This window comes from Amblyomma americanum, chromosome 5 (assembly GCF_052857255.1).
Source record: "Amblyomma americanum isolate KBUSLIRL-KWMA chromosome 5, ASM5285725v1, whole genome shotgun sequence".
NCBI lineage: Eukaryota > Metazoa > Arthropoda > Arachnida > Ixodida > Ixodidae > Amblyomma > Amblyomma americanum.
The window spans coordinates 203,450,399-203,463,957 of NC_135501.1; the positions used below are offsets into that span (position 1 = coordinate 203,450,399).

At 50.1% G+C, this 13,559-nt stretch overlaps 1 protein-coding gene across 6 annotated transcripts in view; it reads right to left on the bottom strand.

Annotated features, from left to right (window-relative positions):
• The window catches only part of kay (transcription factor kayak), a 75,905-nt gene that overhangs the window by 16,830 nt on the left and 45,516 nt on the right, over positions 1-13,559 (bottom strand). For 2 of the 6 annotated variants that reach the window (XM_077666564.1, XM_077666563.1), the window contains exon 1: positions 9,122-9,376. The exons of the other annotated variants lie outside the window; for them this stretch is intronic. The gene's annotated coding sequence lies outside the window, so the exon portion shown is untranslated. Of the gene's footprint in view, positions 1-9,121; positions 9,377-13,559 lie in introns of those variants that run through there. 6 annotated transcript variants of the gene reach the window in all.

The window sequence follows — 13,559 nt, forward strand, 5'->3', positions numbered from 1 at the left end:
ACTGCTCACTACACACACACCACAGCCTTCGGGGGTGGTACGGAAACACGCTGCTTGCGAACCCCCCCGGGGGCAGTACGAACCAAATAAAACGAACAAAAAATGATCCGCCTCTGGACACAGCCAGCGGTGCCGAGCACTAAATGCGGCTTTTACCAAAGGGTCGCACTCGCGAGCGGTAAACAAGCGCAGCACGCAAGAAGTGAAAACAAAAAAAAAAGACGGAAAAGCAAAGCAAAAGTGACGAGATGAAAGAAGGCCGCAAAGCGGCGACTACGAAAAATACAAGGGAACAGTATACAAGCCTCGCATGCCCTTAACGAGAGGCGGCAGTTGAACAAAGTGTCCCTCTCCTTAAAGGTTCTCGTTTCCGGCGTGCATGCAGAAGGATGTGTATGCGTGATTGATACGGCGTCCCATTAGCGCACGGCGGCATTCGTAGTGCGCTCTCTTTGTCAAGTGTCTATACAGAACACGCGCACAAGCCGCCTGCATGGGTTTCTCATTACCGCGTATTCGCGTGCAAGCAGCAACGTGGCCGCGCACAGCCCCGTCTGTAAGCTATCTATGAGTGCGTATTTTATGTAGACACGCCAAGAAAAGCGAGGATCAGCCCTTCATCTTTATTTTGGCCCCTAATTCCGGAAGAGAAAAGTGAAAAAATTAAACAAAAAATAGAAAATTGAAGCAAAGAACACTGCAGCAGGGCTTCACAGCTTTTTCGAGTGGCGCCCAGTAGGGAACAAAAAAGGCGGGAAAGAGACAAAGGCAACGGGAAGGCGCCATATTTGTCACAGCCTTGTCAAATCTGTCACCGAATTTGTTTGCGGAAAGTCTTCGAAGTCACAATCCACTGAGGCTTACTAGACACGATTTCTCCTTACACTCGCACTGCTCAACTTAAAGGTCACGCTGCAATCACTGCAGCTGCTAGAAGACAACATTGAATAAGGAAACGTCAGGGTGAGTGAACCCGGACCATCTGATATCGAACTGATATCGCAACATTTTTTTTTTTTTGCCAACTTCGCTGAATTCGTTCCGGCTATTTTTCTTAGCTACCCGATATGGTTCGCGTTAAGAGTTAGGACGACCGCTGATAAGCTGCTGTTTTTTTATCAGCACATTCCAGGGGACCAACAATGCGCTCCCGGGGAACATGGCGAACGTGGCTACCAGCGCCGACTTCGGCGAAGAAGGCCTGAACCTATCGGAAGAGATTCTTCTATCTAGTGGTGCTTTTGTTCAGCGGAACCAGGCTGTGGCACGAGCTTTTCGAAAGCCATGCTATACTATCACCAGATACTGGCAACAAAGGCAGCACATTCCATACCCCCCATCTATTTAGATATATTTCCCCTTAAAAGCCCAGACGCAGAGTCCGATTACACGTTGTGCTGGACTTAGCGGAAACTTCACAAACCCGCGCTACCCCACACAAGCAAATAACAAAACAAAAATGGCATAGAGAGAGATACGCTGCACCTAGAAGCAGATACACGGGACGTGTAAAAAAAAAATATCTACAGTGGATCTGCAACTAGCCGTAATCATGCTCTGTACGAGTGACATTATCTTTCCTTTGGGCAAGCTAGGATAACTTCCGGAATTTATGACGCCGATAGGAGCAATAACTTTAAGACCGCCAATCTCATCGTCCTTTTAGCCAATAACAAGAAAGCACAATGCACAATAATCCAGCTAATGCCCCCTAAGCCAGCTTGAGCCACATAAGTCATTATGGTCAGAAGTATTAGCCATAAACAAATGCCCCCAAGCCATCATATAAACCATCCCGGAAAACCATGCACACTGGCTCACCGGCTTACTCGAACAAAGAGGGCAATACGGTTTGAAACGTCGTTCAAGTGAACAGCAATTCACTTTTACAACAGACGAACACATGGCAGCAAGCTGCGTTCTCACGGCAGTGACGGCACCTTCCAAAGAACCGAGTTGTTTTAAACAGCTCAATCACGTGCGGTTGGTTCGAACTGAACGCGCACATTTCACCAACTGCTTCCTCAGAGCCGCCACCGTAATCTCTAATACGTGTTCCCACTCTCGAGCGACGGGAGGTTGTGTTGGTCAGCTCAGACCTGGGCGTTCAAGACTGTCTATAGACAAAAGTCCACTCAAAGTGTAAGGCCTTAAATCTATCTTCCGTGAAGTGTATAGACTCTCTATAGACAAACCCTAAAGAACAGTCTATAGGCAATACAAATCCTATAGACTGTCTAAAGAATTTGTATTGCTTATAGACTGTTCTCTAGTGGTTGTCTGTAGAGTCTACAGACTTCATAGACACAAGTCTATGGACAGTCTAAAGAAATTTTTGTAAGGGCCAAGTTCCCCCTTCTGACTAAAACTCAGGAATGTCGCCAGTTACAGCTGTTGAAAGAGTACAATGGTACAATACAGAATAAGGGATCCTTCTTCAGTACAGAATAAGGAACCTTCTGCAGCACTTCAGACGGCGCGGCCCTTTGCTTCCGTGCCAGGAAGGGTAGGCTATCTCATAATAAGGTTTCCGAACATTTTCTTCTGCAAAAAAATCATACTGAACCCAACTTCTTTCTTAAGTGTTGCCAGGTTGGGTTTATATGCAGCCAAATTGAGCTACTGAAAAATTCTCCCTGGCTGCTTTTTAGACTGTTTGCAGTTGTGACTATATTAGGGCTACACGCTCCCTGAAAATCTGAATGGTAAAAGAAACGCGTTTCAAGAAGAAGTGCGCTACGTTTGGTTAGGTGTTGAAGCAGTTTTTTTTTGTTTTGCTTAGCTCGTTCTCTTTGCTTCCACACACGACCACCTGAAAGAAAATCCAGGAATTCTCGCATACGGGAAAATATTTTCCAGTTAAAAACCCACGTTCACAGACTTCGCTTTCACTTGCTGCTCTGCACACAAAAGGTGCTAATGCGAGATGAGATCAGTCGGCCGCCCACCACTGTATTCCTTTCGGAAGGAGTGGACGCGCAGCGCCCGTTTGAGTGACTGGCCACAGCCATGTATATTGATAGCTTATTGACAGCTCATTAGCTTTTTGTGGCATTTACTACGATATTTGAGCGAGGAGTTTCCTCGGCAATAAAGAACTCTGGGGTAAACGGCGCCTATGGCGCAGTCGCAGCCAAAAACTCCCCACCTGAGGCAAAATTTTGCCAGGTACGGCCAAAAAGAAATAAAAAATGTGGAACCTATATCCCACAGCTCGCGCGGCAAATAAATATTTTTTTCTCTGTGGCTTGCTTATCTACTTTTCACTTTTTCATCCAATTTAGTCTTTTGATTCACCCCTCTCCAGGTACTGGTCCGAGGGAGACAAGTGTGTCAATGCGTCCCGCGCTTTGGGATGAGTTTGAGACCCCTTGTATATCTGCTCCAACAAGTGACGTTAGCAAGAGGGTTCACCAATTGGGACTCTTCAATTAGAGGCCGTTACGACACTCGCTTACAATGTTAACGCTAAGACTGTGTCGCAGATTAGCAACTGCCTCTGGTCTTTCGAGTGTACGCAGAAACAGACTGGCCCACGAGTAAGAATCTATAGACCGGCACTTCCATTTCCGTTTCCACCTTAAAAAGAAGCACGGCTCCCTTTACCGGGCCGTGCTCCATTCGGAATTCGATTTCGGGCCTAAGTATGATGTAGTGTTCTGGGCCCACTGCCGATACCGCGGCTGAGATCAAGCGCAGAGAACGCCTCCCGCCAGCATTCCACGCTTTCTAACACGTTGCTCCTACAGCGGGTCAGAGGACTCCTGGTGATTTAAATACAAACTACTCCGCTAATCTTGGTTGCCCCAACCTAACCGCACTAGCGGCCGTCAAATGCTAACGAGATACGCGCGCATTCCAATGGAGTGACCGTACACGCTTCCGCTCCACGAAAACCAATCGCGCGCAACGGAATGGACGCGCGGCGTTAACCCGCAACCAGCCAACTTGGCGCAAGCTGGCGACCGCGCGCCACGGACAAGGTGTTTATTAAAGGACTTCGCTCCGAGAAAAGAAAGAATAAAGAAAAAGCGAAGAGCCCGCGAAAACACTACAGGCGCGAAGTAGGCCGCGCAAAGGGGGAACCGGACTCCGCTATCTCCATCTCCGAATCGATGCCGCCGTCGCCGGGGAATCCCCGCCGCTTTCCCCGGCGTCATCGCCGTCGCTATCATCATCATCGGCTCACGCGGACGAAGAGGGAGAGAGTGAAATTCGCGCGCTGCTGGCCGCACGCAAACACAACAAGGACAACAGTGCGAGAAGGTTGGTGCCGGGAGACGAGAGGAGGAGGGAGAAAGAAGGGCGAACAACGGCTCCCTCTAGCGGAGAAGGAAAGAAAATAAATAAACGGGGCCACCACGAACGCTGGTAACGCTGGCGTCGGACAACTTTCGTCGACGACGCCGCCGCCGAAGGGAAACGGCGGAATCGAGCGCGGAACGACCGCGCGGGTTTTTACGTGGAAGCGACCAGAATCTCCAGGGCCTCTTTACCCGCTGCCGGAGAGGAGAAAGTGTTTGGCCCCGAAAGGCGGCTTCTCGGGAATCTGTTGGTGTTGTCGCTGGTGTTGTTGCCACTGGCGTGGTTGTTGACGGCGTTACGACGCGCTGTGCAGTGAAAACCCGGCGTCAGCGGGTGGTTCACCCCCCCCCTCCCCCCCTTCTTCGCGTCTCGACGGGTAGGGCAACCGGGGGGGATCCCAAGTTCGAAGTTGGCCCCATTGAAAGGAGTAGAGAGGGTTGCCGTTCGGGGGCGCCTTGACCTAATGTATTTGGCTATCTTGATCAACACACGCCGAAGGCTCACGGGTGGAAGGTGGCATGATGCATTTCAACAAAACTTTGTTAGGTCCAGCAGTTTTGTTTTCGCTGGAAAGCCTTCTTTAAACTGAGCTAAAAGAACAATAACGTGAGAAAGTAAGACACACACATACGGCGCCTGTGTGTATATGTCTTCTCTCATACAAGAGTCCGCCTTTTTTTGCACCCAGCTTTAGAGCAAAAAATAGTAAAAAGCGCGACGCGCAGAATAAACACAGCACACTGCCTTAGGCCGACGACCAGGAGGCAAGAAACTTAAGACGCTGCGCGCCGTGTTGTGGCGCCACAAGAAAACAATTCAAGCTTATGAAAAGCCCGTAGGTGCTCTATACGGAGCGCGCAGGTCAGGCATGGCTGGCTCTGTTTTCCTGAAGGCAGACGCTCAGTAAAACTCCTTTTTTTCCCTTTGTTTCCACACTAGGCGTTTTCGTTCCGAAACGAGTCGGCGACTCAAGAGCGACGGCCAGCCAGGATATCTTGAGTTTCCACGGCGAATGAAAAGCGACATCCGCTGTCGGGAATGAAACCCACGGCCTCACGACCTGCGCTGCAAGGCACCGCAGCCGCGCTGAACCGGCAGCCAAATTTGTCGGATACAGCGAAAGAACGAAGCGGCAAATGCCTCCCAAATATGGCCTTCCAGCCAATGGCGCCGACCGCTTTTCATGACGTAGATGTTAGTCCCCTTAACCACTGATTAACCTTCCTTGAGAGGCATTCACCCCTGCGTTCTTCAGTTGTGTGCGATTACCTTGTCTGCAATATTCATGATTTGTTTTAGAGGGACAAGACGTATAGGTTCCTAACATGCGAGCTAATGATGAATTCGCTCTCGCCCTATACGATCTGCTAAACATCCTGGTTAGATCAGTTTGTAGAGACTGCCCCGGACAGGTGGTGGTTCCGGGCTCGAAACCCGGACCAGGACGAATTTTTCTTCAAGTACGAAGATCCTGTGCAAGCTGTTTAGCTTTCCTGTCTAGCCGTATGGATGCGTGCTGGGATAATGGGCAACTACTCCCTTATTACGAGAACAGGGCCGTGGCGACTGAAGGCTGGATTGGAAGTCGTCCAAATGCGTATAAAATCAACGCCCGAAATTCGCGACACTATTGTAATAATTAGTTTCGTGCCTAATACTGATCACAAGACTTCGAGAGAAAAGTGAAATTCAGCAGCAGTCCAGAGTATCCCGTAAACCCACCGAGGCTGTGGCACAGTACAATTCCACGAGTACAATATCGGGCAGCCGCTCTAGAACGGTTATATCAAGACAGCTATATAAGCGCCCAAGCGAAGACCGTTTCCAAAGGGTTCAAGCGGCCGATAAAATGTCCAGTAAGGTCAAGCTCCAGCCAAGCCATCGATAGGCATCTGGTCGTTAGTGATTGCAGTCTGGAGCGCCTTCCCGGAACCAGTGCTTCAGGCCCAGTGGAGCTCGGGAAACAATAACGACCACTGCAGGGCTTATAGTGCACGCCTGGCCATCAAGCGATATCCGGCAGTCGCGGTGGAAGCTTGCACGTCCGGCTGTACTTACTTCCTCGTTACCGATCTCATATGCGCAATCGACACAACGGGGAGAGATAGGGCGCGCGCATCCTGTCTCGGCATCCGTATATGCTCGTCAAGCCCACACACGTGGACACTATTTTCGTCTCTGATTCTCGGATCAATTGAACGATACTAACCAATCAATAAAGGTCCTCAAAGATGCTTGCTCCGGTTCGCACTCCCGGTCGTATTCATAACAGTATAGGCTTACAAAAAAAAAAAAACGCGGCCCAAACTGACTCTCTCTAAACATTTCTTACACTGTGTACCTACACTGTGTTCATAGTAAATGATTGCAACGGCAAAAAAAAAAAGGTAGCGTAGCTAGTTAGTAGTAGAGGTAGCAGTAGGCCTTTCACAACCAGTTCATACATGGGTTCATACATGCTTTGCTAGCTGTGCTTTGAACATGCGTAGTTCAGTTTAGGTCACAAGTGATGACTACACCCAAGTATCGATATACAGTCACACTACGGATATTCATGTTATTCCAAGAGTATACATAGTCTAATTTACACTTTTTCCTTGTAATGGACATAGAGACCGTTCTTTCGAAATTAATTACCATCTGCCATTTATTACACCACTTTTCCTTGTAATGGACCTAGAGACAGTTCTTTCGAAATTAATTACCATCTGCCATTTATTACACCACTCTGCAATTTTTCCTAGAGTATTTGCTTTCGTGCACAATTTATGGACTGTCTAAAGAGAGCCTGGAGGAATCGTCTGCAAAAAAAAAATAGTTCATATACGCAGAAGACAACCTAATGAGGGAGCAAATTACTCATTGGCATCCACCGAAGAGCAACCATACGACTGCAAATGGAAGCTGTACAGCTTCCACAGAAACTTCGCAGTTACAGAAAAATTCGTCCTGGTCGGGATTCGAACCCGGGACGACCGCTTCCCCGGAGCAGTCGCTCTACCAACTGAGCTATATAACTGGGACGGCTAGCATATCGAAGGGCGAGAGCGAATTGACCAGTAACTCGAAGTGCAACAGTGCTGGTCAAATGTTTAAGGGAATCCCCCAAGGTGCAGTAAATTTGTAATAAGGGAGCCAATTACTCATAGGTATCCACCCAAGCTAAAGTTTGGTATACACATCCACAGACTGTTTATGCGAATTGGTGATGATGGTTATGGATTCTTTATGGCGCAATGGCATCTATCGCCAAAGAGCGCCATGGCACAAGGTATTTTTGACTTCTCAGGGTGGGGTCAAAGACCCAGTTCCAAAGCATTTTACCTTAAATAAGCCGAGCACCAGACTAAGGGAAAGCTTGCGCCCATTGTATCACCGGTGGGTACCCGGCGGCACTGGGGATCGAACCCTGCACCTCCCGCATGAGAGGCGGATGCTCAACCCTGTCTGTGCGAATCGCCAATACGAAGCTTACTAACGTCTTTGACAAGCCTTCAGTTTCTATAACGACTGCATAAAACGAAACTTTTTTGCAACCGTTGCACATTCTCTATGGGTCGGCCAGTAACACTTACTTGGATACTGCCCCCCCCCCCCCCCTTCTCATGTTTATGCAGCGACTAAGGGTCTTCAAGGGCTGCTGAATGGCGATGACGGATGTGCGCATTACTTGAAGCCCGGAGCGCGCTGCGATCTGACCCTGGAGTCAGCGACCGCGCGCAGTTGGGGCTTGTTATTCGCGCAGTCGGGGCTTGTTTTTCCCGCGCGAATAACGGTTTACTACTTCGCGGTGGCCGAAAATGGAAACACCTGCTGCCGTCGCTCGCACATTCCACGAAAAGAAAGGAAAGGTTATTCGCGGCCGCTCCTAAAAAAAATACGTGCCGGACTTTTCGAGGCCTAACACAAACAGAAGAGCACCCTGGCCTGCGTAGCGCATGCCCACTTCCGATCGATGGACCGCACGGAGCGTTCACAGCCAGGCCTGGCTGTCAACGCAGGGTAAACAGTACGAGATGAGAACAAAAAAATAAACTCGTAGAAAGCAAAAACAAAAAAGTGAGAACCGCCGCCTAGGAGAAGGTGGGAAAAAATACACAAAAAAGACAACGGAGACCTTATCGGCGCCCCACCGCCCTGCGGTTGCGCGGATGTGTCCCAAGCGGGCACTTGAACCAACTTGTCACTTTTATCTGTCACGCAGCAGCATACAGAGCGCCTCGGAAGCTCACTCTCTGACCATATATGGAGCGACGCCCTGGATGTACTGTCTGTGACGAACAAGAGATTACGCAGATTGACGCCTTCGAGATAGAGATAAGATTCCGCAGGAAAGTGTGCCTCCCCCCCCCCCCCCCCCCCCCCCCTCCCCTCCTCTCGACTACGCGCGCAGTCGTGAGACACTCTGCTGCGGAGAGGTAAGCGGCGTTTATCACTAGATGAAAACTTAGCAAAGTTTCACTGAACAACGAGAAAGAAAGGTAAAGAATGTTAGCAAACAACTTGTTAGCCGATCGGGGAGCGGTGACGTCAAACTGATCCGCTGCCGCCGCACGCAGAAGACGGCCGGGCAACGCGCTTCCCGCATGCGCGCGAGGAACCCGATAAGAACGCGCCGTTATACGGCGTGTACACGTCATCGAGAACAGCGTTTATCGGCACAACGAGGCGCGCTCATAGACAGCACGGCTGCGTTCGAGATAGGCGTGGCGACACACGTGAACTTGTAGCACTCCACAGCGGTCGACATGAACCTCACGCGCAGACGACATTGAGCGCGAATAGTGAAGAAACGACAACAAAATCAAGCACTTACACTGAGTTTCGCAGCCGACAGGACACGGATACGTCACAACATGGCTTCAGGCCGGCAATAGTAATTCAATCGCGCACGCAAGAGCGGACAGGTAAAAGAAAATAAAGTAACGCGGAGCACATCAACTCCCAGAGCGCGTTTATCACCCGTCGACACGCAGCACCAAGCAGAACAGTGCGTATAATCGAGATACCGATATTAAACGCGAGCATACACAGGTACACGTAGTGCAACAGCAGACGACACGGCCCGAATGCAGAAGACGACACGGCGAACCGCAGACGGCGGGCAAAAAAGAAAAAAAAGGCGGGAAACCGCCCGTACCGTGGGCGCAGCGCCGTCTGCTATACATGGGCGCTGGAGCGAGCCGATCGGCATGCTTCGCCTCTCGATTGCGCGCGCTTTTTTTCGCGGAATCGCGCGGGAAACCGAGACAAGCCCTTTTCCGGAGCTGGAAATTCCACCGATGCGGCGAGCGAGCGGAGCGCGCTCCAGAGGCCGCGGCGTCGTCTTTATCGCCGCGGGGGCGACAAACAGCTCGGTCGACCGCGGCCTCGGTGCAACAGCGCACGCGGTCCCGTGGCGGGAGCGCGGAATGTCACGAGACAGCCAGCCGCATTGCACCGGAGGTCGAGAGATAGGCGGGAAGGTCGACAGCCACAGATATATCTCTACGTCGATATATTATCAAGAGGGCAGTGTCAGTGCAGTCACGTGAGAGGTGTCACGTGGCAGGTCATGTGACCTACTGACGTCATCGCAATCTGCCCACCGTGGCAGGTGGCAACTGCCCCATCGGGCATTTTATCGACGCTTCACAGACAATCCGTTCGGCAGTGTGTGTGTGGTGTTTGCGAACGTAGCCATGCAAAGGAAGCTTTCACATATCGCCAGGATTAACCAAAGTTTAAGCCACAGCTATTTCTTTTACTCCCATATGGGCGCATTCGTGTTTAGAGTGTGGCTACATGTGGACAAGAGTCAACACAAGTAGAGCACGCACGTAGGAAAACCCGTTAAATGTGTCATCAACGCGCATTCGTTTTATTGTTATTTTTTATTAATCCTCCGGAAAATTAATGACTGCAGGCACGAACAAAAAGCTGCGAATGCTGAGGACGGTCCCTGGTGAGCGTCTGAGTATTCTGTTCACGAACCCGGCGATAAGGTTTAAAGGAAAAAAATCACGGACGTGGGAATAAAGGAAATGTGCATGCAATTCCCGGGTACAGATGGAATAATATAACAAAAACGTCAGTAGAAAAAAAAAAAACAGGGGTCGGCGGCGATAAGTCGCGGACCGATTGGGAAAGCGCATAAATACATCACCCCACAATAAAAGCGACATTCATTCGCGGACACCACAATTTCGCGTTCCATCGGAACGCGTACTTTACGAGACGCGGTATATGAAGAGGATACAGTACTTTATTAGGGAGAGGAAGAAAAAGATTAGCTGCGATAAAGCGACCGCTACGACAGAGCCAATATTGCCGGCCAAGACTCGCGCAATGACACGCTTATCGAATGTCCACAATTCTAATACCAACATTCGATGACACGCTTCCCCAATCGGCCAAATTAACTGTGGGCGGAAATTAACAGACAAGCTGAATTTCACAGCGAGGCCATTGTTGCAACGGCAACAGCCAAATCACGTAAAAAAAAAAAAGCGACCGCTTTGACGTTCATGAAACGGCCTGCCCGTGCAACATTTCCTGGTTATAATTGGGTCTCCTATCACCGACAGGGAACGCAAGGGCGGAAAGACCAATAGCGCTGCCAGCTAACTGGCGTCAGGTGTTGCAACGAGCACATGAAATACTTCAATGCGAGCGGAAAACCGCGACTGGTATCGAACTCGCGACCTTGCTATTCGATTTCGGGTCGCCGGAGCAATTTAGAACTGACGCGGTGCACAACTATTACCACGCTCTTATCTGATTCCGACAACGAGATATACAATATATCCTTCGATGAGCACCAGACTGAAAATGGTGAGCTTTTGCTTGCGGTCTGAGATTAGGAAGGAAAGTATACGCCGAATCACACAAAAATCTAAACAGGGAGCAAAAAGGGGTCATCCTGAGGAAATTGCAATCGAATACTTATATAAATCCTGTCAAATTCAGCTTTATGTTCTTAAATTCGTACGATCCGCATTGCGCCTTCTGAGACGAAGTGGGTATCTTAAACCACACGGCATGGGCATGCCAGAAGAATCCAGGCTATACCGAGAATCAATACTAAGAATCAAAAGCCAATGGGCTCCTGGAATGAGGGCCCACCCAACTAACGGCGATCTCCTCTATGCATTAAACGTTTTTCTCTCTCTTCGACCCAATTCAGCGGAGTCTGAGAAAAAGGTTCAGCGGGAACTTTCAAAGCAGCTGATGCGCGCAGTGTAACGCGGCAGCACACCCCCTTTTACCGCAGTCGTTTTAGACTCGCTTCCGGCGGCGAGTTGAAATTCGAAGTCTACAATAACTTTTTTTTTAGTTTACGTTACTTCACTAACTCGCAATTTTAAACAGGTAGCGCGTTTACCGGTGACCATGGCAACGAAAAGAGAAAGCATCTATTTGACCGCAAGGCGGAGCGCCGTTAGGCACTGGGCAAGAAAGGAAAGGGGGAAAAAATTACTCCCACAATATCCGCCCATATTGGGAAAACAAAAGGCACAACCGGCGATGCCGGCGGGCGAAAAACGGATATTGCGCAAGTGGCACACCGTTTCGTCCACGAAAAATCGTTGGTCGGCTCCTATTCGCCCCAACCCCAATCGGCCCGGAAAAGAAACCACGCCCACATGTCGAAACGCGGCCTCCTTTCCTACTATCTGTCTTCCGGTCCTATCTCGTGCGACGACGAAATTTCGCGAGAGAGGGGCGGTCTCCTGAAGCACCAGAGACGCGAGTGATGATTGGCTAAGCCGCCCCCACAAACACACACACCTTGGAGAGTCCGCATTGGTCGACTGCCAAGTTGGGGAAAATGACTTGGGAGGAGGCGCAACCAATTACCAAGAGGAGAACCCCATTTTACGAATAAAAAAAAAGTAAGAACAAACTGTACGGCATTGCCACCACCTGCGCCCGAAACCCCTCCCGCGATGGCAAAAACACGCCACGTGGAGTCTTTCAAAGGAGTTTATAACGGTCGTCGTGAGCCAAAACGTGCACAGACCGTCCTATGTCCTAAGCAGGGGAAAAGGAAGGGGGGAGGGGGATTGCTGCTGAAATTTGAAGACCCGGCTACTACAACCCCCCGCCCAGACCCCCCCGTGCGCGTATTCTTAACCGCCAGATTTCTTGGAACGGAAGGGGAAATCCGCCAGCAAGAAATACCATGGCGCGCTAAACGTTTTGCACCGTTCGCTTATACAATTGGCCATGCACGGCTCAACGAAGAAAGAAAAAAAGAACAAAAAAGCAATGCCATAAACGCAAACAGCTCCGGGGGTGCGAAGGGGTGTGCCAGGTGGCCTTGACACTTTCGCCTTTCAAGAAAGGGGGGGGGGGGGGGGCAGAAACAACCAGAGACCCACATATGAAAGACGCAGGGGGCTCAAATAAGGGGGCAAAAAAAAAATAACTGGACACGAAAATGAGGCGCGAAGAAAGGACAAAGTAGGCACCACGAAGCGACCAAGAAGGCATACACACACACACGCACGCTGCCACAGGAACGCGGCGTTATTCCCCCTCCCCCACCTCTCTCTCTCTATAGAGTTCAACCCAGTCGGCTGGCCGCCGGCTTCTTCGCTTACCGAGGAAAAGATTGCACGGGAAACGCGCAACGCTAAGCTAACCTCCCGCTTTCTCCTTCTTGTATACCGCACACACACGCACGCACAGACACTCAGGCCGCGGTCGCATCGTCGAAAGCGCTGGGAGGCATAAACATCAAAGCAAGCGACGCTTCGCAGCGTTGCCAGACGTTAGCAAAAAAAAAGAGAGAAGAAAAAAAAATTCGCCGGCATCGCTGCAATGCAATAGCCGGCACTTTCTCGCGAAGTTGGGGGGTTGCACCGGTTGCTTCCTTCGTGGTACACGTATGTACAGCCTTCCCGCGGCATGCACGCAACGACCCACGGCGCGGCAGAGGCAACCCCCGCTGAGTTGCGGAATGCGCGAAGGATTGGCGACAAAACTTGGCCCCAGTACACGTGGCATACTCCTGCCGGTGGACATCGTATCATCGAAGCGGATTACCCAGCGATATTGATGTTGATTAACGAATGTTGATTAACCACAGTCGATTGTAGTCAGACAGGGATTAACGATACCAGCAAGACGCTTCAGCGCAGACCTCCGTAAGAGTTCAGTTCCCTTACAAAAATTTCTTCAGGTATTCGATAGATTGCCCATTGACTTCTGTCTATGGACAAACGCTAGACAACAGTCTATAGGGAATACAAATCCTATAGACAGTCTAT